This window comes from Onychomys torridus, chromosome 3, assembly GCF_903995425.1.
Source record: "Onychomys torridus chromosome 3, mOncTor1.1, whole genome shotgun sequence".
NCBI lineage: Eukaryota > Metazoa > Chordata > Mammalia > Rodentia > Cricetidae > Onychomys > Onychomys torridus.
Genome location: NC_050445.1, coordinates 73840805 through 73868491, shown reverse-complemented (window position 1 = coordinate 73868491; position 27687 = coordinate 73840805).

The window sequence follows — 27687 nt, the reverse complement described above, 5'->3', positions numbered from 1 at the left end:
TAAATATGAGACACCAGCACCCCATAGAATTTGTGGTCATCTACAGCAGTCAGAACTAACTGGCTTTAATGAAAAATCTTCGGCTTTTAGTGAAAACCTGAGATGAGTAGCTTCCCTTAAGAAGCTTAAGAGTTTGCTCATGATTACTTTTGCAATTAAAACCGAAAACCAGCATAGATGACACTTTGTCGTCTGGTTCCCTGAGTCACTTTAGAAACGCTTCCCAAGGGTAGCATATCAGGCTACATTAATACTTTCCCTGGTCCTTCACAGTCTGCAAATGAAATGCTACACTGCTTTACAGCTGAGAAGACTCATGCTCACAAAACATAAGTTATTCGCTCAAGCCATGCAACCAGAAGCTAGGTTAAAATTAGACATGCCTCATCAAAAACTAGGGGGATTGAGGCCACCAAAAATAAAAATGGAAGAATGTTTTTTAATGTCTCAGCCTTAAGTATGTGTTCTGTTTATTGTTCCCACAGTGCTAAGCCCCTGGTCAAAGAGCACTGATGGCGGAAAATTTGGTTACCAAGGATCGATGGGGAAATTCATTTTTCTATTTTAAAAACTTCAAGCAGTGGGCCAGGAGTGGTGGCAAGTGCCTTTAATCCCAGCACTCAGGAGGCAGAGGCAGACACATCTGAGTTTGAGGATAGCCTGGGCTGCATAATGAGTTCCACGACAGCTGGGAAACTAGATGTTCCAGTACTACACAGTGAAACCCTGTCTCAAAAAACAAAGCAAAAACAACAACAACAACACCAAAATAAATAAATAAATAAATAAATAAATAAATAAATAAATAAATAAAACTTCTGGCAAATCGGTGAATTTCTCTTGTATTTTTTTTATGGGCCATTGAAAGGCAAGATTACCAGGTCAGAGAATAATGATATAGGTGGAAAGACCATGATCTACACAGTAGAATTTCAATAGGCAGAGCTGATTTTGAATAATCAGTTTCCTTGACTACCACAGGCTCACAGGAAGGCAAGTTATCAGTCTGGAAGAGACTTCCTAAAATCTTATCCATGAAAAAAAAAAGGTTCCCTCAACAGCAGAAATGATAACCTTTGGTTTACACATGGCATTGACATTTTTCACTATAAATTTAGAACATTTCATCTAAAATGTATTGTCATTATCATCTTTATGATGTATATAGAGAACAATGTTTACTCATGTCTAAGGAATATCTTAAAGACTTTGCTATTTATTTCTCTTATGTTTCAAATCCTGCACTATGGAAACCATTATTTAATATAACCAACCATTTTCTTATATAATTTATTGAGTATTCTGAATCATCAGGTGTGAACTAGCAACACCAGTATCGGAACTAAAAATGTAATCTTAGAAAATATTATGGGCGATTTCATTTCAGCGTTGTTTTGTTTTGAACTATAAAATCTAATGGATAGGGCCATTTTAGCACTGCAATGACAGTGTCTGAAGGGGTATACATGCATGCAAAGCACATTTCTGGATTCCTGCTGACCAAATTCCTCTACTAAACCACAGGGGAGTTTAAGATAAGGAACAAATTTTTACACATTCTCCTATCAAGAAAACTGTGATGAACTCTTTAGATATTATTAAGGAAACACAACTGACTCAACAGTTTGTTAACAATTTCTCCCAGTAACAATGAATTTAATTACTTGGTGGTTTATTATGTGAACACAGAATTGAGGCATGGAGTTGAGAAGTGATGTCATCTCAGGGAGAGAAGAACCAGAAAGATCCTTCTATGAAATACCCCGAGGCTAAATGACAGATACAGCATGAACTAGTGAGACAACAATGTGGCAAAATCAAGGTTTAAAAGAGTACTTCATTATGACACCCTAATTCTTATTATATGTATTCATTAATCAAGAACAGGTATAGATCATGTTTTACTTACAGAAAATTGCCCTTACAAGGATTTTAAGATGGTGTGAACACATAAATTATCATCTAGTTCATTTATAAACTCCTTTAATGGCTTTTTCTAACCCTGACCCTTATGCCCTTTAAAGTCTATAAGAAGAATAGCTGTTTTTCTACTGTGATCTGTAAGAACTGAATGATTCATAGAATGACTGAGACTTTTGTATATGATGTACTGATATGATATCCACGTAGTATCCAATCAATATAAAAATATAAGCTCATTAATAACACCCTTACATAGACTTACTCCACAGAAAGCGTTTTTATGTAGGCTCAACTCAACAAAACATTTAATTCTTCACCTTTTGTTCCATGTTTATTTCTTAACATAAACTGTTGGTTACTGAAGTCAACACTTCATCCTCACCAACACTCCCTGATAGAGTCTGGCATGTAGGTTAATGTTTACTCCGGAGTTCTATTTAACTACTGTGATTATGAGTCATGCTTTATGACCAGTTTTTATTTATTAACACCCAGAGATGTGTGACTAATATCACCACTGATAATGCTTAGCTACTGGCTGAAAACAAAGCTTTGAGCTGGATCAGAAAATAGCAGCTTCATTACTGCCTTGTTTTATTTCATTTAATTTATTTACTCAGGATAGAAAATAAACATCACTCTCCACGACAGCCATGCAAAGTTTTTCTTAACATTGTATTTTAGTGTTCTAGTTTTATAAATATTTAAAAAAAAAAAAAGATTTGAGGGAAAATCACTGTGGTAATCGGAGCAAATATTGGCCATGAAAAGTTGACAATGAAGATGGAGTAATGGTCCTCCAATTGGCATAACTAAGGGACAAAGGTATGGAAAGGACATTTAGAAGGAACGGTTCATGAGGATCAGTCATAACATTTTTATATTACTTGAGACCAAATTCGTCCTTATACAGCAGCAAAGTTTTAATATTTGTCCATATCTAAGTTCCTACCATTCCCAAGTGTTATTTCCCTTAGAACATGCCACTTTCCAAAATAACTAACACAGTAGTTTTTAAGAACTATTAATAATATACATAGTTTTAGATTATAAAGTACATGCACGAGTATTGTAGTGACAGCGGGTCCTCTCTATCCCCCAGAGAAATATTCAAGAAAGTCACCGCAGCAACCAATATCTTTCACACTGATGCACAAATTGCCATTATGAGCAAGAGTAGGACATAGAATGGAGACTGCTGATGTCAAATCCTGAACTATGACAGATCTGTGTGTAAATAGTTAGAATGCCTAAATACAGACATGCTGCTTAACACTTTCTAGGGCAAAGTTTAGGTGTATGGGTATCTTCTCAAAGTCTTCATTTATAATGTCAACATATCTTGACTTAACTGCCTCTTCTCCAAACATCCTAGAGAACACTGTTTTGCTGTGTTTTCAGTGACCCTCCTTCTTCCTGGGGACTTTGAACTCCTATCTTCCAGACTCCCTGATTGACTGTCCTTGATTGGATGATCAGTTGATGGGTCCTTTCTACAGTTACTATGATTGCTTCTTTGCTAATTTGGGGTTTTTTTGTTTGTTTGTTTTTGTTTTTTCCTTCTCTCAACTCCATTATCAAGAAGGTTATTTTTACCTTCCCAGTAACCTCATTAATGCAGGATGGTGACAGATAAGGAAAGAACAGACACCAACATGGAACTACTCAGTCCTTCAGGAATCCTCCTCATTCTTCTCATTTGTTATCACAAACATTGTTTAAAAAAAAAAAACTCTTTGAACAGAAAGTCTGTTCTTTATTAATCTCATCAACATCATTTTCATTAGCTCAAATAAACACCTAAATGTACATGATGCATGAAGACTCTTCAGCTTTCAAATTTTTGCCTTATATAGTCAACCTCAACTCATCTCTAATCCTGACTGAAAATTCCTTCAGGATGAGATAGCATCTTGCCACCTTTTTTTGTTTGTTTGTTTGTTTGTTTGTTTTTCAAGACAGGATTTCCGTGTAGCCTTGGCTGTCCTGGAATTCACTGTAGACCAGGCTGGCCTCGAACTCAGAGATGCGCCTGCTTCTGCATCCCAAGTGGTGGCACATGCCACCACCTCCCAGCTATGTTTTCAATTGTTAATTAAACTTACTTGTTCTTATAAAATTTATCAAGAGATACATGTATTTTCTGAATAGCAGTTGCTTTGTCTTTTCATGTACTCAACTGGCCCCCAAATTAACACATTTTCTGAATTATAAGATGTGATGGCATAGTAAGAAGATCAAAGGAATGAGTACCTTCCCATCACAGGCGAAGAATGCTTGGAAATAAGCTAGAAAGTGCTCTCTATCCCACACTTCCTTTCTCCTTAGTAGCCTTCTTCTGGAAAGGTCTGTTTAAGAACAGGCCATTGCCAGAAGTAGAGAAGAACAGAAGGGATTGGTGGGTCTCTGGATATTTTTCTGAACACACTTTTATATAAATTAACTCAAGCTTTGTATATGTCCTTCTTCTCAGAAAAAGGGATTTTTTCCCCCCTTTGATCTTGGAAGTGGAAGGTATAAGAAAAATGACTGCCCTTCTCCCACACGACATAGACCACTGCCAGGAAAAGAATGATGGATGAACACCACAGGCCGCCTCTAGGGAGCTGACAGTGTTACCCTATGGGGTCAGGCAGTAACACAGAGGTGCTGTGTCACAGACACTCATACATCTTATTTGGAAAGACTGACCATCCATTGGTAATAGTAATTATTTAAATCCTCTCGCTACTGAAAAACCAACATTACTGTCATCATTCAATACTTCAGAAGATTAACCTGCAATGCACTATTCCTAATATCTGAAGACTCTTCAAACAGCTACTGAATTCCAGAGTGTGGAGGAGGAAATGGTTCATGTTGTGTTGGCTGAACTGGACGTCTCTGCTCTGACTTTCTCTGTTTCCCTGTCACTGAGGCACCTGTGGTACAACAAGCATTTGCTGCTTCAAGTTGCCTCTCCAGTGTGATTTCATAGTCAGATTTCCTAACTAAATTGCACAAGTAAGAGCATTTTCTTTGCAGACATCGCTACATTGTCTTTGTATAAAATCATCATCATGAAAGTGTCTGTTCAGCTAGTCTCGATAAAAGGTGAAGGAATGCCAAAGAGAACGATGGACAGTTTCAGTCTAGTGCACACATACTGGTAGATCCTCCCGACAGCACATGACATAGCTCATAAAATCAGTGACAGTCAGTTCTCTGATTAAGAGAGACATTTTGAAGATGAGCTTGATAAAAATATAAAAATGAGATCGACTCTGCCATGTAATTTTAGTACACTGTCCAAATTAGGAGCTCTCTTGTTCAAAATCAAATGAGACAGTTTGGAAAAACGTACTGATATTGAGCTATCAAAAGCCAAGTACTGCTGAGGTATAGAGGTTAATAGAAGGCATAACAGAATAGCATGTGTTAAAACTGACAGCTAATCCACTTTTCTTTTTTCTCTATATTTTTATTCAGTTATCCACCACAGGAAAAAAAAAAGGAAAACTATGGCAGAGTTGAAATTAGAAGGAAAAAACTAGCTTTAAATCCTCTTCTGTGACTCATGTGTCCTTTTAACTGCATCCCAACCTTCTTTATCACCTACTATTACTCTTCCTTGGTCTGCTTTCTAAATGTTATCCTACACCTACAGTTAGTTACACATCACACAGTACACGTGACAGGCAGCTAGGATCCACGTATCAGGGAGAATACAGAGTGTTTTTCGGCCTGTTTGGGTCACCTCACTTAACAATATGCTTTCCGAGTCCATTCATTTTCCTGCAAATTTTGTGATTTTATTTTTTCATGAAACCGATATGAAAAACAGTAGGATTCATATATTATACCAACAATGTACACTCAGAAAAAGAAATTAGGAAAAACAATTCATTAACAATAGCTCCAAGATAAAACCACTTTTAAAAAACAGAATCAACTTATTAATCTCTGGCATTCTCATTTTTCCATATTCTATTCCATCGATTTTGCACCTTGATATATTTGATTATAACTTCTTATAGAGAGTTTGATATCTATCACGTTATATCATCCTAAATCAAACAACATGTGCTAATGCAGGACACTACATTTTAAATACTTTACAGATGTAGTGTTAATGTATTTTTAAACATTTAGGTTCTGACTGCATAATTTAGCAAGACAATTATTTAAATCAAGAAGATATCCATAATATTAAATATTAAAATGAGGAATTTTTACAATCACCATTACATTTCCTGCTGTCCAATAAGAAGACAAAAAGAGCAATTATGTCATATAAAACTCAGACTTTGGTGCTTCCGGTTTCTACCTTGTACCCAAAGTACAGGTTCTGTTCTTTCTGTAGTGAAAGACAACTTAAGCTTACTCAGTTGAAAAAAAAATGACTCTTATGTAATCCTTACTATTGTGTCTGTCCTCTGTCTAACTAGTGGTGGTAGGGAATACTTCATCCCCAATCATTTATTCCAAATTCCCTTTAAGTCAACAAAATCACTTCCTCTCAAAACAGGCTTTGTTCCTTGTTTGTTTGATTGATACAAAACCTATCATCTTTTGATCATTTATTTATGAATATGATGTAGCTCTATAAGACCTAAGTGCAGAATAAAATAAACACTCTGCTAGACTTTCAGTAAAAATAAGATTAATGCACATTTAAAAGAAATAGCTAGTGCATACTAATATATAATCAATCACTATAAGTCAATTTACCATGATTGCCAATAAACTGCTTTATTTTGCCGCACATCAAAATATTCTAAGAACCAACTCGGTATGAAGGCTAATTCGTATTAGTTGTTAGTGACTTTAATTATACAGGATGGTATCAGTTTTTCCTCAGGAATTTTCTCCTCCTCTCAATCTCATAATAAAGAAAACTAACAAAATGCTCAACAACAACAAGAAAACAAAGTGAACCTCTATTTTTAAAACCTGGCCCACATACCTCCCATAATGCAAGTGGTGGTATTTCAATACCTACTGCTCACTTGGCTGATTTAGCCTTTCCAGCTATTAGCAACTGCCCCCCACCTTCTCAGTTCTGCACAGCGGTGAATGAACTTCCCAAGACTAATATCTGATATTTCTAGGGCAAAAACAACACCTCCAAGTTGGCATAATATTTAACACTTTTTCCAGATGAGGTAGGATATGTTAACTCGAGGCGCTTAGGATCCTGGGTGAGTTTTGCAATATGTTTCAGGTGCACTTTGGAGCTCTTGGAAGATCATGGACCTGTGTTAAGTGACTTCCCATTTGGGCATTTTCCTAACAAAAGGATATGAAAAGGTAACCTACCTTTATGAGACAGGCGTAGCCTGGGGTAGGCGGGGTCCGCGGTGTGACCTGGGGTCCAAAGCTCCAGCAGGTGACCCCAGAGCAGCAAGGTGAGGATGCGTCCGGCGGGTGCCATGGTGCGTGCTGGCTCTCCTGTAGACCCAGCAGCCACACTTTAAGGCAGGATTGAGTTCTAGTTAGGACTTCCTTCCAGGTCCAACTGCGGGCGACAGGCTTTGTCACAAACAGAAGGGGCTGTCATCAGAATGCACCATCCCCAAGTGCCATTTGCCGGGCAATATTTGGATCTGCAAAGCCTTTCTTTTCCTCGGGACCGGTGGTTTAGAAGCGCAGAGCAAGAGAGCATTCCAAGGAGCGCGTCTGGTGAGCCAGTCCGGGCTGGAGCTGTCGCCGTCACCCAGCCGCGGGCGTGAGGAGGAGGCTGTGGCTGGCTTCAGTCTCCCCGCCAGCTATTCATTGAGAAAACAGCCGGAGCAGACCAGCAGCCTCCCCCAGCTCTTCCCCCAGCCTCCCAGAAGTCAGCCTCCTGCACCGACTTGCCGAGCAGCTAGTTCTCCTTCGCCTCTCCCCTGGCTAATTAAAAGCAAGAAGTGCCACTTGCGCCAGGAGCGCGGGATCCACCCAGCGGGGATGCCGCCTGTCAGCGCGCTGTTTACAGGAAAGTTCAGGCAGGGTTGAGCCCGCGCGCGTTTCTAGGAAGTGTCTCCAGCCCACGTGCCCCGCTGCATCTCCGCGGCCGTGACGCGCCCGCCGGGCTCGGGAGACAAGTCCTCACCCTGTCGGGGCGTGGCCAGAAAACCGGCATAATACCCTGATTATTTAAGAATGTGAAAGGCTGGGACGTGGCCTGGGGAAGGACTTTTAAATGCTCCCTCGCCAAGAGTGACCATTGAACACATCCACTTTTTCAATCCTCTGCCACCATCCAGTAGCCAAATTAATTTGTTCGCTCTTTCCACAGACTCTTGCTCACAATTCAGGCTTTCTGTATTGCTTCCATCTTACAAATGTTACTTTTGACTCTTTTTGAGGAAAGTGCGTTTTTCAAGAGCCTGTGGGGTCAGGGGAAGGGTGTCATCCCCCCCCCCCCATTGTTTCATAAATGGGTTAGTGTGAAAGAAAGGATTTGCCTTAGATTCACTTTTATAAAGCGAAAATAAACTTCACTCCAAATTTAAGAAAAATTAAATTTTTTGAGGTATTGGTTCTTTGCGTGAAGTGTCCATGGTAACGTTGAGACTCTACCTGGTGGGTCTGCGTAACACAGGCGTTAGTTAGAGAAGGCAGGATGCGAACGCCTTAGAACTCAGTGTTGTGTCCTCTCAGAGTTTATTTTCCTGACACCATGTTTGTGTAAATAAGATTAACACAACAGGTCAACTATGCCATGTACTTTCAATCAGTTTCAAAAAATAAACCAAACATTCTAAAGCTGCTGGCATGGAAATGAATTGTATTATTTCAAGATAGCAATAAGCTACAATAGATGTTTGGTCTGACAGCTGAGAGTTAAATGGTAAACAAATGATAGCAGTTATGGGGACTTGTTCTTAGTCTTTATCCTGCATAGCAACGGCTGTGGACAGGTTTTCAGAATGACGTGCTTAAGAATCATGTGATTATAACAAAAAGGTAACTTAGGTCATTCCAATACCCTACATCACATATAAGCAAAGAGTACAACCAAGCATTCTCCACCCATGTTTAAAGGATGATATGTTCTTATACAAGCAGAGTATGTTTAGCAAAATGTAAATGTCACTGAAGATTATAAATAATTATATTTCCCAGGTTTACAAAAGATAACAAACTCTAAACAGTATTTAACACTGAAACAACATGAAGTACACAGAGACTTTTTAACACAGGGTGGTCTCTGTAGGCAATTGCATATTTTAAAAGCCAGGCTGATGAGCTACAGACCTAATTGTGATACATCGTAACTCCCCAATCCTCTTTCACTTTATTACAGAATTGAAGTAACCAGAGCATAGATAACTTTATCAGCATTATCTAAGGGCAGAATTCTAGAGAAAGAAAGTAAATGGAGGGTCTGTGCCTTTTACTAAAATGAATACCCATATTCAACTGACATCTACTTAAGAATGCAGTCTGTCCTTGGTTTGCATGGATAAAAGCAATACTAACCATCTCAGCCATTTCCTTAGGACACAAAGTCAATGGGGGAGTAAACACTACTGATGTTAAAATTTTTCTTCAAATTTACATAGCACCCTCAAAGTGACTAGAGGGCAATTTCAAAGCATGTACCACATTAACCAATTCCATGAGCACCACAAATTGTGCTTTGGTTCATCACGTTTCCATTGCGTGTTTCTTCTAATCCTCTATATGGCCTTCTACCTTTCTCTGTAAGTGATTGGAAACATACAGATAATGCAAAATAAACAAACAAACAAAATAAATAAATAAATAATGACTGCTAAACTAAACATCCAGAACTTCCGACCTTCTCAGATTCCTCCATGTGTTTTTAGATAATCCTTTGGACTAGTCTTTGAGACAAAATTGGCCATTCATATTGTGAGAGAAACTAAGAATAATCCTCAGAAGTGGGTTTGCAATTTCAGTATGACACTTTGGGCAATAGATTTTTTTTTTTTTTTAGTAATTATATATAAAGAACGATTTGACATACCAGGACATAAAAGTTACGATATTTGGGATGATTACCATTTACTTTGGAAAATATTGGATTGTGGGGAAAAAGTGAAGAAATAAAATAAAATCAACACTGAGTGAAGCGTCTTTGCTGATCTCTGGTCTCATGAATAAACATCAGTATCTGGTGATTCCCTGTTTGACTGGAGATGTTGCAGGCTGTCAGTCTAAATAATAGAAATATGTTGTAGAACAAAACAGGTAAGCAATGCCAATAATAAGGTTATCCTTGTCAAGTCAAACGTCTCACTCTACATCTCCCATTGATGTTAATCTTACTATATGAACAATTTCAATCTGGAAATAAGGTAGAGGGGAAAATAAAAGACCACAAGCTCCAGGTCCTTCCAATTGGTATAGACACATTAATCACTAGATCCCCAACTTTATGAATAGAAGAGAAACTGGCTTCTAACACAATCCTTCCCAGTACGTACTTGTGCCCAGCTTGCAAATCATGTGGAATATTTGTTAAAAGGACAGGTTCCTATGTTACAGCCCAGGCTTTCAATTTGGTTGAAGTTTTACATATTAAATTTAGTTTACAGAAATTCCTTTCACCAGTATTATCTAAACATTAGACATGAGTATGCTTCATTCACCACTTTATTATTATAACATAGGTAGTTAAAACCCAACAAATTTACATAAAATAAAGCAATTACCTCATAGTAAGTCCTTTCAAGTATATGCCAGAGCAAATGCAAGTCGTGATCAGGTATTTCTATACAGTTTAACATTATCTTGTATACTTTGAGAGATTATGCTTCATCGAGGCTACTAGGAATACCCCATCTTTCTTTCTGGGCATATGGGACACAATTTTCCTAATCTCTTGGCAATTTGTGAAGCCATTTGCCTAATTCTGACCAAAGAAAGATGAGCAGAAGTGATGGGTATTGTATCTAGCCCGAGACAGTGGAACAGGCACTCCTATGACATTCTGCTTCCTCATGTCTTCTGTAGCAAGAGCAGAGGACTAAACAGTGAATGCTGGGTAGGAGACTGAAGCATCTTGGATTATTGAATCATCGTATTGGAAGCAGTTTCCTGAGAAAGCTACTCAGTGACACGACAGATGTTATAAGAGCAGGAATCGAAAACTTATGCTAAGCTATTTGTGTGTGTGTGTGTGTGTGTGTGTGTGTGTGTGTGTGTGTGCACCATACCATGTAACACAAACTATATGCTTTACCTACTCTGCTTTGGGAATTGGGCTCTCAGACAACGTATCAGAAAGTTATCATCTCTCCTTCCTGTGTGTCACTGGAGTCAAGAAGTCACTAGTGAAGCCGGAGAGTGATATGGACACTTGGAGACTAAATAGGGGGTAAACTGATTGCTGGAGTCACCATGAGAACGGTGGGGGATATCTTTAGCTTTTCCAGTTGAGTACCGGATACAGAAATCACCTCATTAGCACTACCTGAACAACGTGGAACCACACCTCAAGGACATCATGATGAAATCTATTCATAGACTACAATATCGCAACAGCAATAGTGTTGAGCCTTTTTGGAACTAAAGATAAAATGTCTTCATGGTAGCCATGGAATTTTGGCTTCACTAATCCCTCTTCTGCTTGTGCTAGCCGTGCTATGCCAAGGATCCCCAGGCCAGAGCGTCTCAAGTGTCCCATCAATGCTGCAGCTGCTGCTTCCTATGTCTCAGACTGAATGTCACAGGCAAAACCTGTTGGTTCTTCTACTGGCCTTTTTTTTTTTTTTTTTTTTTTCCCCGAGACAGGGTTTCTCTGTGTAGCTTTGCGCCTTTCCTGGAACTGACTCTGTAGCCCAGGCTGGCCTCGAACTCACAGAGACCCTCTGCCTCCCAAGTGCTGGGATTAAAGGTGTGCACCACCACTGGCAACTGGTAACATTCTAATGTCACCATTTAGATGAAAAGTCAGTTAGTCAAACTTCATCGACGAGGAGCCATTCCAGGAGGAGGAGGGAGGAGGCAGAGGAGGAAGGCGAGCAAGAAAGGGGAAAGGGATAAAAAATTTCCTTTATAAAATTTTCAAATTCTAGCCAGGCGGTGGTGATGCACACCTTTAATTCCAGCACTCGAGAAGCAGAGTCAGGTGGATCTTATTGAGTTCGAGGACAGCCTGGTCTACAAAGCGGTTTCCAGGGCAGCTAGAAATGTTACACAAAGGAACCCTGTCTCGAAAAAGATTTTCAAATTCTTTGTTTATGACATAATCTTTTTTCGCATCTTCTTTGAGGTTTTTCATAATTTAAAATGTCTTTAATGGGTTTTTGATCAAAGAACAATGTTTATGCACGCCACTGTTTTTTGGCAAAATGAAATGACTATGGATGGTAGTCACTCTGGAACCCTTTAATCTCTAGGTACCAGTTCTGTTTCCTTTTCTGTATGGGTTGCAGAGAATTACTTCTAAATGACAGAGCTCTGCATTTAAAAACTACATAGTAACTTTTATAGACTATTGCACTGTTTTCCATGCATGCTTTGGTACCTGTTTGTGACCTTGTGAGCTAATGCTGGCTCTGCTGAGTCAAACCCAATGCTTTGGTAATATTCTCAGCACACAGTGTGGTGCTTCCTAGTGATCTTACTTTCATGGAATAAAAATACCGACTCCTGTTAATGTGCTGTTTCCTGTGTCCTGGACACCACTTGGACATTTGTGTGGAATCCAGTTAGTGTCTGATAATAGCCCTTTACAGGGCATTGCCTTTTCATTGGCACTTATACACAGGAGGCTCTAGGACACAGGTGCCCAGGACTTGTCTATGATGACACTCCATTAAAAGGAACAACTCCTGTATTAAACTCGATTCCAGAGTCTGAGTTCCAACCAGGGCACTCACTTTTCAGAGAATACTACTAAGGCAAAAATTACATCACGGTTTCTGTCAAGCACCCCATGTAATGTATCATTAAGAAGTATTAGTAACACTGCATTAAGTTGTAAATGAAAAGTTCTTCAGGGACTTGCTACTTTAGTCAACAATCATTACCTGGGCTTGACATCATCAGCTACACTCCTCCATCCCAGCGTGAGTCAGAAGGCAGAAAATTGACCATTTTAGGCTGACATGTTTTGACTAGTTATGTTGACTTAGGAATCACTGGAGCTAAATATGGAAGTGAAAACTATTAAAGAAAACATTCCAAAGTAACTAAGATAGTTACCATTTTATGGAGAATCATGAGGTATGATGGTTATTCTGGTTTCTGGATACATTTTTGTTTATATTTATAATGATATCCATATACTCATAGACACACAGAATGTGTTGTTGGAATTATAAGGAGATAAAGATGTCTTAAAGAAATGGTTTAAAGATAATACGTCATTTATAAAGAGTTACTGATATTTATTTTATTAAAAAAGATTTCAAAAATTTCAAACAATGTTATTGCTAAAACAGCTAAACAAAAGACAGTATTTTATACTCTACCTGTGTAAAAGTAAATTCAGTGTAAAACCAACAGTAAATGCTATAAAATGTAGCAAAAGCTTTGCCTAACCCTTTGTGTCTGAAATCTCATCTTAGACTTAGAGACCACTCACAATTTTTTTAATCATGGAAATAAATGGTCTAAGTTTTTCCATTGTCAGGCACCCTGTTGAATGTTCACTCTGTAAAAGAGGAGAAGAAAGGGAAGGAGGAAGATGTGAATGAAAGAAAAGTGACAATTCAGTGGTTATTTTTTAAATTTTCCATTTTTATTTCCAGGCTCAATGTCTTTCATTTCTGGATCGGTACTTACCTACAACTGTTAAAGTTACCCAAACTCACTGCCATGGAATGATTTACTTATTCCACACATATTTATGAGGGTGATGTTTTGGGTTATTTTGTTTTGTTTTCTGAGACAGGGTTTCTCTGTTTAACAGACCTGGCTGTGATGGAACTCTCTCTGTAGACCAGGCTGGTCTCAAACTCATAGATCTGCCTGCCTCTGCCTCCCAAGTGCTGGAATTAAAGGCATGTGCCACCACAGCCCAGCATTATTTTGCAAAATACTATCTCTGCATGCATTTTAAGATATTTAGAAAATTTTTTATTTCTTCCTATAAATAATTTGGATCTCATCTGTAGTTTTCCACCCTGTCTTAACAGACGTTGGTCATTACGTAAGTATTAAGTGAAGAAAACCTAATCTGTCTCCTCATAAAAGAAGGATCTAAATAGTGCAGTTAACCTTCCGTGCGTTGGCAAGAAACAAAGAAAAGCTGCCAAAATTATTTTATTGTTATAGTATCTTCAGTTGTCATATAACTGAGAAATAGATACAAAATGGGTACAGAATTCCATAAAGCTGCCATCAACTTTATAAATGTACCTGTTTCACATTAAATAAATGGAGACAAACACTAAACCTAAAGTTTCAAAGACTGTGATGGAAAATCAAGACATTTTAAATAAATCATCTTTTGGCTTAGATAGTAAATTTTATAGTTCAAAACCATTACAATAACCAATAACAGAATACACATACATACATACACATACACAGAGCTATGTGAAAATCTGAGGCTTCTTTCCCTGCAAGGGCTGGTTTTCTTATCATATTCTAAATAACTGTGCAATGAAGAGAGAAAGCAATGGATGAATAAATGAAAGTACAGTGAACCTGTTAGTGAGAGCCAAAGATGGGACAGGAAATCTCAAATAACTATTGCATGTCACCTGTATTTGGCTTCACTTTATTGCTACAAATGACTTTTAAAAAATCATTTCTATCCATAAGCCAGATTTCACATACAGCAGGATCTCAGCTATACTGCCGCTGCTGTAGTCAAATCTGTTGTCGTATTGTCAAGGTTTAGATGGGTGCTGAGTGGTAATTTTGCACTGCCAGGTAGTTCTGACTTGTTATGTCTGAAGGCATAGCACTAGCGCCATGTGGAGGTAGAGCCTGGTACTGCGTGTTTTAGTTATCGAGGAAATTTATAATTACAAATTTATTTACACTCACAGGGTTTATGTTTTCCTTCTTCTTTTTTTAAAATCAATTTCATTTTTATTTCATTATCTTTTGTCTGTGTTTTTTTTTATTTCAAATTTTATTATTTTTTTTTATACAGATAGTTGTGTTTCACTTTTACATATCAGCCATGGGTTCCTCTGTCCTCCCCGCTTCCGCCCCCGCCCCAACCTTCCTCCAGCCCCTCCCCTCCATTCCCATCTCCTCCAGGGCAAAGACTCCCCTGGGGATTCAGCTCAACCTGGTGGATTCAGTACAGGCAAGTCCAGTCCCCTCCTTCCAGGCTGAGCAAAGTGTCCCCACATAAGCCCCAGGTTCCAAACAGCCAGCTCATGCACTAAGGACAGGTCCCAGTCCCACTGCCCAGCTTCCATCCTGCCCCGGAACTCCCATCTGGACCAGAGGTGAGTGCCTGGGGCCACACCCAGAGAGGCCCTGCACCTAGGTCCCAGGCCTGGGCACCAACCATTCCAGGGAAGACCTGCCCAACTTGGCCCCAGTTTCTGGCCATTTGGCGGACCCTGTGGGAAGGTTCTTCTTAAAATTTTTTTAAAAGTACATTGTCCAATGAGAATGTGCACTTTTATGTTTTGAACATATTCATGTTTCATGGTTTGTGCAATGGGTGATACCGGTTAAGAAGAAAAATTTAAATATTTTCAATAGAATATTTAAAATTCAAGAACACTAAAACTTCTCAAGAAATACTTTTTATCAAACATCATCATTTAAAAGATGATCATATATATGTCATAAACAGGTGTTATGTATAAAAATATACCTTGTGAAGATGTGGTGGGTTAACACTTTAACAACAAGTCCAATGCCCATATCTACATCATCTCTAATATTATTGTGGGACAATTATGCAACTGCTGTATCTGTACAGACTCTGATTTACAGTAGGAAATAAATAATGCAAAACTAATATCAGAAAATATCAAGTACCCTAAACCTCAGCATCATTCCACTCACTTGCCAATAATAAAAACAAAAACCAAATAGTCTCATTCTCCAGTGTTCTTAACACAGAGACTATCTCAACTTATAGTTTGACTCTGTGCTACATGAGGTTAAAAATTAGCATGTTCCCAGCAATTTGTGTACACACATAGAGCTGTGGCGAGAATTAATGACAAGGATTTCAACATATTGTTTAATCATCTGAAAGTGGATCATTTATCATGGTGAAGAAAAGCTGTAAAGATAGAATTTCAATAAAAACTGTCATATGAAATTTTAATACTTAAATAAGAAAAAGTGACAAGTTCATTATGTCTGTGCAATAACCTAGATAAGCTCGGAGATACAAGAAACAATGTGTTTCAAAAATAAAGTTAAAAGTTAAATTAAATATTTACTGTTTGCTGTAAATTTTAAAGCAAAAGTATCCACTTTACCAATTGTTTTCAACAAAGCCAACTTTATAGCAATAAAATGTGACATGCCATTTACTTTTCTCATAATCTAACAAAAACTCTCAGAAGCTTGTGTGGTACAGTTTTCTTTAAAGTGTAACGATATTACCATTGACCTAAGATATAAATAATTCAAGTATAAATTCCCCTGTTCTGCATACATTTTTCCGCTTAAATATTTCTCCCAGAACGTCCTGTTTCCCCTACAGTGCACTGCATAATTCTTTGCATTAATTCTTTCTATAGAATAAAATAATTCTTCTCTTTTGGAAATCTTCAGCCTCACAAATGTCACATTTCCTATCTTAAAAATAAATCATTCCTAGCACTGGAGAGATGGCTCAGTGGTTAAGAGCACTGACTGCTCTTCCAGAGGACCCAGGTTCAGTTTCCAGCACCCACCTGGCAGCTTAAAGCTGTCTGTAACTCCAGTTTCAGGGAATCTGACACCTTCACACAGACACACATTCAGACAAAACACCAATGCAAGTAAATTAAACAAACAAACAAATAAATAAATAAATAAATCTTTTTGAAAAAATCATTCTTTACTTTGCTTACCTTCCAGCTAAAAATCTATTTTTTCTTTTGAACTTATGAGTGAAAAACCCTTCAAAATGTGTTCTATATGCTGCCTGCATTTTTTTTGTCTCACACTTTGCCTTAAGTCTGTTGTGTGAGAACTTTGTATTAAATGCAGTCAGTACAAAAAAAAAAAAGAAAAAGAAAAAAAAAGAAAACCGACACAAATAAACAAACAATCCACCAGACCAGATACATAGACCAACAAAAAAGGTGATTTCATTATGACAAATTTGATTGCTTATAAATACATCCTGAGGTAGGTTCAGGAACTCTGTGACAGAGTGATGATTGCTAGTGATGTGAACTTGGTGTTCTCTACCAACATACAAAAATCCTACAAAGTAAGAGTTCTGTTCCGACATTTCCCTTTATGAATATGCTGCACTTGGGTCATAGTCGCCTCCTGTGCTTGGGGATGTGCCCACCTTATGCCCCTATGTTTGCCTTTCTCCCTCCATGTTTTTAATCATCCCCTTTTCATGTCCTTCAGTTTGTTTTCCCCGATCCACCTGTGAGAGAAAAGATGCTGTCCTTTGTGAGAATGGCACATTTTCTTCACTTGATCATCTCCAGTCCTGTCTTTTTGCTACAAACTACTTAATTCTTCTTCATGGCTGAATGGAGCTCTGCTGTGTGCACATGGCCTATTCTTTATCTGCTCATCCATTGATGGCACCTAGGCTGATTCTGTAACTTGGCTATTGTGACTAATGCAGCAATGACAAGGATATGCAGGTGTCTGATGAGAACGCTTTCTATCTGGAAGTTCATTGCCCTCCATGGCTCATCTCTATATAACACAGCCCAGACCCGGAGCATCGCATCTTCTTTTCAAGCAGTAATAATTAGAAAGGAATGAAGAGGATGCATTCTTAATTTTTGAAGATTTCTCCTAGATGTTTTAGTCTTCTTCACATCTAAATGTTTTAGTAACAGGAGTTTAGAACTTGGGATTGAGAACCTTGCCTGTTCTCCATCTATACAGGACCGTTTGGATAGACCTACATTCTGCCACTTTGCCAAACTGATCTACCTTTCCAAGATTTCTATTTCTTATCTATTTCTGGTTACACTTGACTCAAAAAGGAGAGTCCTAAGAGGTCTGGAGCGTGGAAGTGGGGAACTGATGGGTTAATTGCACAGCAGCTGCTGATTCTACAATTGTTCCACCCTTTCAGCTTTTCCATTTCCTGGGCCAGGTATGTGTCTTCAGTTCCGTGATGAAGGGCTGCTAAAGCCTCTGCAAAACATTGACTGTACTGAGGTCAGAGGCAACAGAACCAGGCTGGTTTCCATCTGTCTTCTTCCCATTCTTGTTCATGCTTGTGGGTCCCAGCTTGCTTTCTCCCTCCACACTTTCCATTCTCTTCTTGCTGGTCTGTGTCCTCCAAAATTCAAGCACCAGGCATGAAGAAAACCACCGAACAAAGATTTATGAACCAGTTTTCACAAATGCTTCAGGTTAAATCCCTGTAATAAATCCATGTTTATTCCTAGATATACTGATTCTTTGACTTGAAGGACAGGTAATCTCAAGTAAGACTAAGACTTTTCATCATATCTAAGAGATGAGATAGCAATCTATATCAGTAAACTCGCTCAGCTCTTTAACTAAAGTCCAGATCTTTATATCCAACATCTTCCAGACATCACTATTAGATACTCAATCAACAACTTTACCTTAAAATGTTCAAAGCACAAGTTTGGTTTCTAACCTTCCTTCTGTAAATCTTCTCTGTCTAAGGAATGTTTACATTTCTCTTCTTCTCGATATCAACCAGAAGAGGAAAATCCTTACAATAGTCTATGAACTCTATCTTGATCCAGACCTCCACAACGTTGTTACTTTATCTTTATGTCCCTTTCTTCTGCTTCTCCAGGCACACTGAGGGCTTCCTGGAAATACTCCACCTCACTAAGCACATTCCTGCTTCAAGGCTGGTGTTCTCACTGTTTCCATGTCCATATGAAAATACTTCTTCTTATTAAAAGCAAAAGTCTTGGGAATACATAATCACCAAAACAACATTAAACATAATTATTCTTTATGATGTTGAACATTAATTTATTATATTTAAACTATATAAAATATTTATAGTGATGTTTTTAACGTATTAAAAACTCGTATACCAATATTTGAAGTAAAAGGGTGGGTATGAATTCTGCTTTAATATCATGCAGCTGGATGGTGGCCTTAGTCAAAATATTTATCTGTTTGGAGTATTGCAGTCTAGCACATGTAAGATGGACTGAAAAGCTTAAGTGTTCCTAGACTGATAGGATTAGATTTAAATGTTAATTTTTAGATGCTATTATGTCTATGTTCTATTTTATAGTTAGGATGCTGAAATATTTAGATCAGCTTGCCTTCTTCAGTTTTTGAAGTATGAAAGCATCTGAATGGGCAAAATGGTTCAGTGAGGAAGTCTCTGACTTGTAGACCTGACCACTAGAGTCTGATCCATGGAACCAAAGCAGACAGAATAACCAATTCCTGAAAAGTTCCTCTGACCTCTGTGTGCATAATGGGAACAAGCAGTAGTAGTAGTCGTAGTAGTCGTAGTAGTTGTAGTAGTAGTAGTAGTAGTCGTTGTACTAGTACTACGACTACTACGACTACTAATAATAATAATAATAATATAATTTCAAAAGAAAGAGGAGACCTTCATGTGTGTAAACACAGTAGGGTGTATTCCTACCTTATGAACAACGGGATAAAAAAATGTTGTCTCTTAAAACCTGCCGCTTATTAAGCCCTTCTGAAAATAGCCTTATGAGAAGCATGACTGATTTTTCAGGGTTCAAACACCATAGTTCTCGTGTCATTGCAAATGTCTTGTATTTTCAGAGGCTTTACTACAGATGTAGAGTAACTTTCCTGGAGTGATGAAGAAATCTGTGCATCAGGCAACTCAACACCTCTTCATCCCATTGATGAAATGGATGACCTTTACAGAAAGACAATACACCTCTCAGAATGAAAGGCAGCTTGTATCCTACAATCAATAGAAGAATTACCTCAGCATATTTCTGTGTGGTCAGAATATCAAAGGTATAAAATGTTTTTGAAAATTTTGCTGAATAACTACATCTGCAAAAGAGAACGTATTTTATAAAGTCAGTCTCTTAAAGGATTTTTCTAAAGATCTGACTATAAAAACAGATCAATTAAGATATTTAAAAAGATATCAGCTACCTACCTGACAGGGAAATATTAATTCCTGCTGGATATATGTCGTTTGATTACCTTACATTAAAATCTAGGCGCTTACATATCTCAGTGTGAAATATAAACTTATTAAAATAAAACATATCAATATACCAATTTAAAGATAGACTATGTTAGGGTGAAGAGATGGCAAAATGACATTTTCTGTCTTGCAGAGGACCAGAGTTAAGTTTCTGGAATTCACATCTAATGAAACACAACTACAGGCGGGACAAGAGAGAAGAGAATTCTGGGATGTAGAAGGCTGGGGAGAGACACCGCCAGCCGCCGCCATGAAAAGCAACATGTAAAGACACTGGTAAGCCACAAGCCATGTGGCAAAGTATAGACTAACAGAAATGGGTTAATTTAAGATAGAAGAAGCAGATAACAAGAACCCTGCCATGGCCATACAGTTTCTAAACAATGTAAGTTTCTCTGAGCTTTCTTGGTTGGGTCTGAGCGACTGTGGGACTGGTGGGTAAGAGAAATTTGTCCTAACTGGGCCAGGCAGGAAAACTCTAACTACACACAACCCCTTGTAAGTCCAACCTCAAGTGTTCCAACACCCTTTTCCTGCCTCCAAGGTCACCCAAGTACCCAATATGCACACCCACCCATCCACACCCATACACATACTAACATACACACACACATACATACCACATACAAATTTTAAAAATAATCCATTCCAAAAATCAGGCTGTTACTAATATTAGAAATTATAAACAAAATTTTATAGATGATGAATGTGATCACTCTTTAAATTTTTTTGTTTACTCCTTTTATTGAATGAGCATTTTGCCTACTTGTATGTATGTGTACCACATGTGTGCCTGTGGATGGTTGTAGTATGGGTATTGAGAACTGAACCCGGGTTCTCCAAAAGAACAAGTGTTCTTTACTCCTGAGCCATATCTCCAGATTCCCAGTCTTGCTTATAGAGATTTTCCTGTGTAATATTTATCAAATTATATGTACTCAGCATATTTTATTGCATGCCATTTAGGCCTCAGTAAAAGTTAAAAAAAATAGAATATCAGATACAAATTGAGCTTCTTATTTTTTAGAATTGTATTAGTGTAGTCCTGTAATGGAAAAATTTGGAAAGAAAATCATGTTAAGTCATCATGTTCTGTTCTAAAACTTGGCTTTTCCACAGCCAACTAGAATTATTTTTTCCCTTTTCAGAGAAGAAAATCCAAAGTAACAAAATGTCAAGACAGACTCAGTAACATTTCTGATCATCTGTAACATCAGTCTACATGTTCCATCAATTAAAAATTTTAAAAACTTAAAATTTTTGGACACTTGAGTTGATATAAAAAATCTCCTCTTCCAGGAGGAAATTAACTTTTCACTTGTAAGAAGGAAATACTCTGGAGGGTAACAAAGGCATTACTCTTGATTACCTTCCAGACTCTATTGCTCTAGATTCCACATGCTTTTGTCATAGAGCATAAGAAATCAAGCTGGTACGAATCTGGAAACTCTATCCCTCTGCCTAGCTTTCACAGTGCTGGAATGTGGACAAATGCTACCTGAGGAGGGAAAAGATAATCATTATTCTTACCTAACTGTGAACCCTGTGAGCTACAATGAAGACTGTCCTGGCAAGATATGACCACTGTTGCCATATTGGCACAAATGTTAGGAGAGTAACAAACTACTCTCTGATGGGATTTAAGGCCAGCTTAGATGGAACCCACAGCTGACACCAACTTAGGGCCAAGATGTGACTAGACAGGTCATGGGACCTAGGAGAGAACCAGGTAGTATTACTCTGCTAAATGGGTAGAGTATTAAAACAAGTATTGAGCCGGGCGGTAGTGGTGCATGCCTTTAATAATCCTAGCACTCAGGAGGCAGAGCCAGGTGGATCTCTGTGAGTTCGAGGCCAGCCTGGGCTACCAAGTGAGTTCCAGTAAAGGCTCAAAGCTACACAGAGAACCCTGTCTCGAAAAACGAAACAAAAACAAAAAACAAAACAAAACAAAACAAAACAAAACAAAAACAAGTATTAAATGCTAATAACTTACTGTTACCCACAGATTAGTACATCTCTCACCTCTTTTCAGAGATGCTTCTTATTGCTGTAGATGCCAATTAATACAGGCTCCCAACTGGTCAACATGTAGAAAATAACTGAGTGTAGAGTGCTCAGCTCTAACTGGGGCTTCCATATCAAACTCCTATCCCCAAGATTCAAGGACCTCAGAGAAGAGAGGGGCAGTGGTATTATAAGAGCCTAAGCTGGTGGATGGCTGCAAGGAAATAGTGTTTTCCAGACATTGCAGAGCAGATTCATGTATGAACTCAAAGATGTTGTGACAGCATACACAAGCTCAAGCCTTTCCAACTCCCAGTCAGGACTGGAGAAGGCAGGCATAATTCCCTATTTCTAGCTGTGAAGCTATCTATACACACTTGATAGCTGCTGCTAGAGGAAAAGTCAGTTGTCTTTAGGGTGTAATACCTTATAGGTCGTCATGCTCAGGGCAGGCAACACAAATTTGACTTCATGGATTTAAAAGAGAGTTAACAAGAACTTGGATAGGTATCAAAGTGGAGGATCTGGAAAGAACTGGGAGGCTGAGGCAAATATAATCAGAATATACTATATGCAATTTTATAAGAATTATTTAAAAATATTACTCTAATATAAAGAAAGCAATTCATCCTAAGTCTTATAAGGAGTATTTTCATTATAAAAAAGAATATTTTATATTATCTGTGTATTCTCCTATTCAGTGCTCATATGTTAATTTGCTATATTGAAATAATATATCTCTTAAGTTATACTTTGCTCTTAAGACAACTTATATTAATTATTAGTAATACTTTGATTCAAATTAGAACAGTTAAGAATTTATATACACTAAAATATTAGCTTTTATATATTCAAATTAGTTATATTTTTAAGCTTTAGAATCAACACAATAGCCAGGTTTTTTCCTATTTATTGTTTCACAGGAACTCTAAGTTATAACAATTGCAGTTGGTCTAATAATTTGTCCATTTCATAAATAAAATTGTCTTATGAAATTGTGGAGAATTACATCTTGGATATTATAGGTTGTTGGCTTATATTGTTATATATATACCTTTAATAATGCTTCAACTATGAATTATAAACACCCAAAGTAGCTTTATGTTAAGGAACAAACAATAGCTCATATATACTCACACATGAGCACACTGTGTCTCTCCACAAATTCAGATAATATGAAGAAAACTTTGAAGAAATGTTGTGGTGACATATTGTATCCCCCAATACATTGTGTACCCTAATAAACTTATCTGGGGTCAGAGAACAGAACATCCACTAGACAGGTGCCAGAAAAGAGTGGTAGCACATGCCTTTAATCCTAGCATTCCAGAGGCAGAGATCCATCTGGATCTCTGTGAGTTTAAAGCCACACTGGAAACAGCCAGGCATGGTGACACTAGTTTTAATCCCAGGAAGTGATGGCAGAAAGCAGAAAGGTATATAAGGTGTGATGACCAGGAACTAGAGATGGTTAAGCTTTTAGGATTTTAGCAGCAGTTCAGCTGAGATTCATTCTGGATAAGAACACAGAGGCTTACAGTCTGAGGAAACAGGATCAGCTGAGGAACTGGCAAGATGAGGTGGCTGTGGCTTGTTCTGCCTCTCTGATCTTCCAGCATTAACACATCTCTAGGTTTGCTTTTATTAATAAGAACTTTTTTCTCCTTTTTTATTTATTATATTTGTGTTTTAATTTTACACATCAGCCATGGGTTCCCCTGTCCTCCCAGCTCCTGTCCCTTCCCCCACCTTCCCCCCAGCCCCTCCCCTCCCTTCCCATCTCCTCCAGGGCCAAGACTCCCCTGAGGATTCAATTCAACTTGGTGGATTCAGTACAGGCAGGTCCTGTGTCCTCCTTACAGGCTGAGCAAAGTGTTCCTATGTAAGTCCAAGGTTCCAAACAGCCAGCTCATGCACTAAGAACAGGTCAGGGTCCCACTGCCTGGGTGCCTCCCAAATACTTCAACCTATTCAATTGTCTCACTTATCCAGAGGGCCTGATCCAGTTGGGGGCTCCACAGCTTTGGGGTTCATAATTCATGTGTTTCCATTAGTTTGGCTATTTAATAAGAACTTTTAAGATTCGTGCTACAGGGTTGGGGATTTAGTTCAGTGGTAGAGTGCTTGCCTAGCAAGCACAAGGCCTTGGGTTCGATCCTCAGCTTAAAAAAAAAAAAAAAGATTCGTGCTACAAAATGTTTACAACCTGTTAGATTAAAAAAAATTTAATTATATAAAATAATCACATTTTTAGAATTTAGATTTGAAACTGTGTAAAATTTACCTAACCTCCCACTAGTCAGCTCTTTTTGTCTCTGACTTAGAAGGAAAGACATTATTTTTTCTAAAGGAAAGAAGACTCACCTCACATAAGATAATAAATGATGCAACTTTTCCACAAAAGCCACATAACTACAAAAGTCATTTTGGTACATTAGTGTTTGCTGCCTTCTCTTTGTCATTGTACCTCTGTAAAGACGTTTTATTGCAACATGTACTTCTCTTTGTCCTCCAGGACATAGTGTACAGTGCCCATGATAGCAGACATTCTGGGTGGTGTTAGCATGCTTATTGTCTTGATTCTCTTGGTTACAATAGCGTTGACATTGTGTTCCTTGGCCTTGCTGCGTCTAACTTTAATTTTTTTTTTTTCATTTCAGGAAGATACTAGAAGAATTCAAACCTTTTATGAATTTTATACTTTCTACACATTAAGTATCTTTGTAATTTAAAAATGCCCCTTACCCTCCCTTCACCTATACAAGTGCCCACATTTCTGAAGATGGCGCTTCAATTGATCTCTTTACTCATTTTGTGGATCTTGTAAATAGGGACATGCCTGTAGTCACTGCATTTTTAAGGGTTGGTATGTTAAGCTGAGAACATTACTCATTCCCCTAACATGTAGACATTCTTGCATTTTCTGCAGGTCTTTTTAAGTACCAAGGCCTAATAAAACATGATACATTGTTATTTAGAACATCAGCCTGTCATTAAAGATCAGGACTTTTGAAAGTAGCCTAAAATTATAACTGTATTAACATTTGTATGATTATAAAATACCTTGTAGATGGAAACAAAGTTCATAATCAATTTTTTCCTCCATAATTTTCAATATTGTTATCGTAAGCATATAGTATGTGCATGACTTATTATATAATAAAGGATATATTCTTTTCTTTGCCTAGTCTTCTTATTGCCATTTTACTTTAACGTCTTCAGGTGTTTGAACCTGGTTTTCTTCTACTTGCAGTTGAACTTTCAGCTCTCAGAAGCTCTGCTGCCTCTCTGTAAATAACCATCTTCTAGAAGACGGCTGTTCAAAGGACATCAACTAGAGGACGCAAGCTCAGTGTGGAAGTGCAGAATGAACTAAGAGGAATTTCAAAGTTTTAAATAGTGAAAAAGAACTAAACAAAGATAGTTTTTGAAATACCTGTAAAAATTAAGTTTAAATGCTCATAAAGTACAGTTAGAGAATGGGTCACAGGTTGCCTCTTTGTTTTCATGTGATCTCTTCTGGTACTAATTTCAGGTTGACTAGTTTAGACACAGAGTGGCTCATAGAACCTATTATGTTCACTTAAGCCATTGGGAGAAATATGATAGCCATGGTCACTGTCACTGGTTCTTAAACTTGTGCATAAGAAAATTGTATAGAAAAATTCATAAAATTCTGATTTGGAGTCTGGAGTTTGGACTTGAGTAATTCAGTCAAACTCCAAGTGTGTCAGTGCTGTTAAGTATCATCAATGATGACATCAAAGTTATTAAAGCTTCTATGAACTACACTGTAGTGATCAAAGCTTGAGAACCATGTTGACGTATCACTCCTAGGACTGTTGTCCAGTCTGTGTGTGTGTGCACTTGTGTGTGTGTGTGTGTGTGTGTGTGTGTGTCTGTAAAAGTCACAATGCCTTTTTACTGATAAGTCAGCAAAAATGAACATTGGGCAGAGTATAGGTAGCGGTGGTATAAACATATGATAAAGATATAGCTATAAGGCATTGCTCTCCTGTGATTTTTACTGGGAAATTTTAAACACTCTAGTATTTAAGAAATGTTCAATATGCTGTGCATAGGCTCTGCACCAGTTGGGGTCCTAGAGCTGAAAGAGAAGTGGACGCCTATGGCCGTACCTTACCCAGAGCAATGTCCAATTGATATCCACTTGCAGATGAAAATTAGTTTCTTCCAGGGGAGAGTCATGGGGAAATAAACTGCTCTTGAGGGTAGCTGCATGCCCAGCAGTGGACGGCCAACAGGAAATAGGCTCAACAGTGCTATCTCTGGAAGGTCCCTGTCTCAGTTCATGTCACGGCTCTTCCTTTTATTTCAAAATTTTATCTTATTATTTAATTTTACATTTTATTTGTGTATTTTTCATCTCTCTTTACCCTACAGGTCCTTTGCACATATATTATAGTTGCAGTTTAGTGTTTTGATAGGATTCCTGAGTGTGTGAACGAGTGGAGGTTTCTTTCTTGTGATGTGTCTTGGGTTCCTTTCCTTGTTTGTTGTGTCCATTTCTGATTTTTTATTTGTTTTTATTTGTTTGTTTGTTTGTTTTGTGTGTGTGTTTTGAGACAGGGTTTTCCTGTATAACAGCTCTGGCTGGCCTGGAAATTATTTTATCTTTATTCCATAGAAGCAGGATTGTTTTCTAATGAGAAACAACAAGGTAGATCTGAATGTAAGGGGTGTGGGGAGGAGCCTGGAGGAGTAGAACAAGAAACCATAACCAGGAATAACATGAAAAATACACTTTTTTTTTTTTTTTTTTTTTTGAGAAACCATCTCACTATGTAGCTTTGACTGTCTTGTCCTGGAACTTACTCTGTGGACCAGGCTGGACTCAAACTCACAGAGATCCACCTGTCTCTGCCTCCTGAGTGCTGGGATTAAAGACATGTGCCACACCACTAAACCCATTCAATAAAATGTAACAATAAAAAAAAAAATTAAAGTTCAATATGCTGATTACATACAAGCATTGAGTTTTCTAATATAGTAATTCCTACAAAGTCATTAACATGTTCTTCATTGATAACAAAGTAATTACACATATACTTGTTAAATGCATAATAATAAAATAAAAGGATTTTATCCCTTTTGTAAGAAATTCTTGCCAAGCTCTTTTGCAAAAGAGCAGAAGTAGCTCTTTTGAGTGGCCTTCTGCTCCAGCCGCTCTCCAGCCGCTCTGCTAGGTCTCTGGTTCTCACCACTGAGACACAAAGCAGACAATTGTGTTAGAAAACGCTGGGGGATGAACAAAGGAGTTGCAAACTTTGCTGATTGGACTCTCCACACAGTTGAAATGACTTTCTTTCCCCTCAGGCTGGAAGATGTTAGGGCGAGTTTGCAATTACTTCTCCCTGGGAGGTCCTTCAGCAAAGCTGGGGAAGGGAGGCCTGCAGAGCCCAGCTTATGATAGCCTTGCAAGAAATATTCCTTCCCCTGGGCCAGGATTCCTAACCTCTGGTTAACAAAAATGGTTGTTCTGAGGAAGAAGGTCCAGAAAGGGACCAGTGTATCAAATCCTGGTTTAAACTATACAG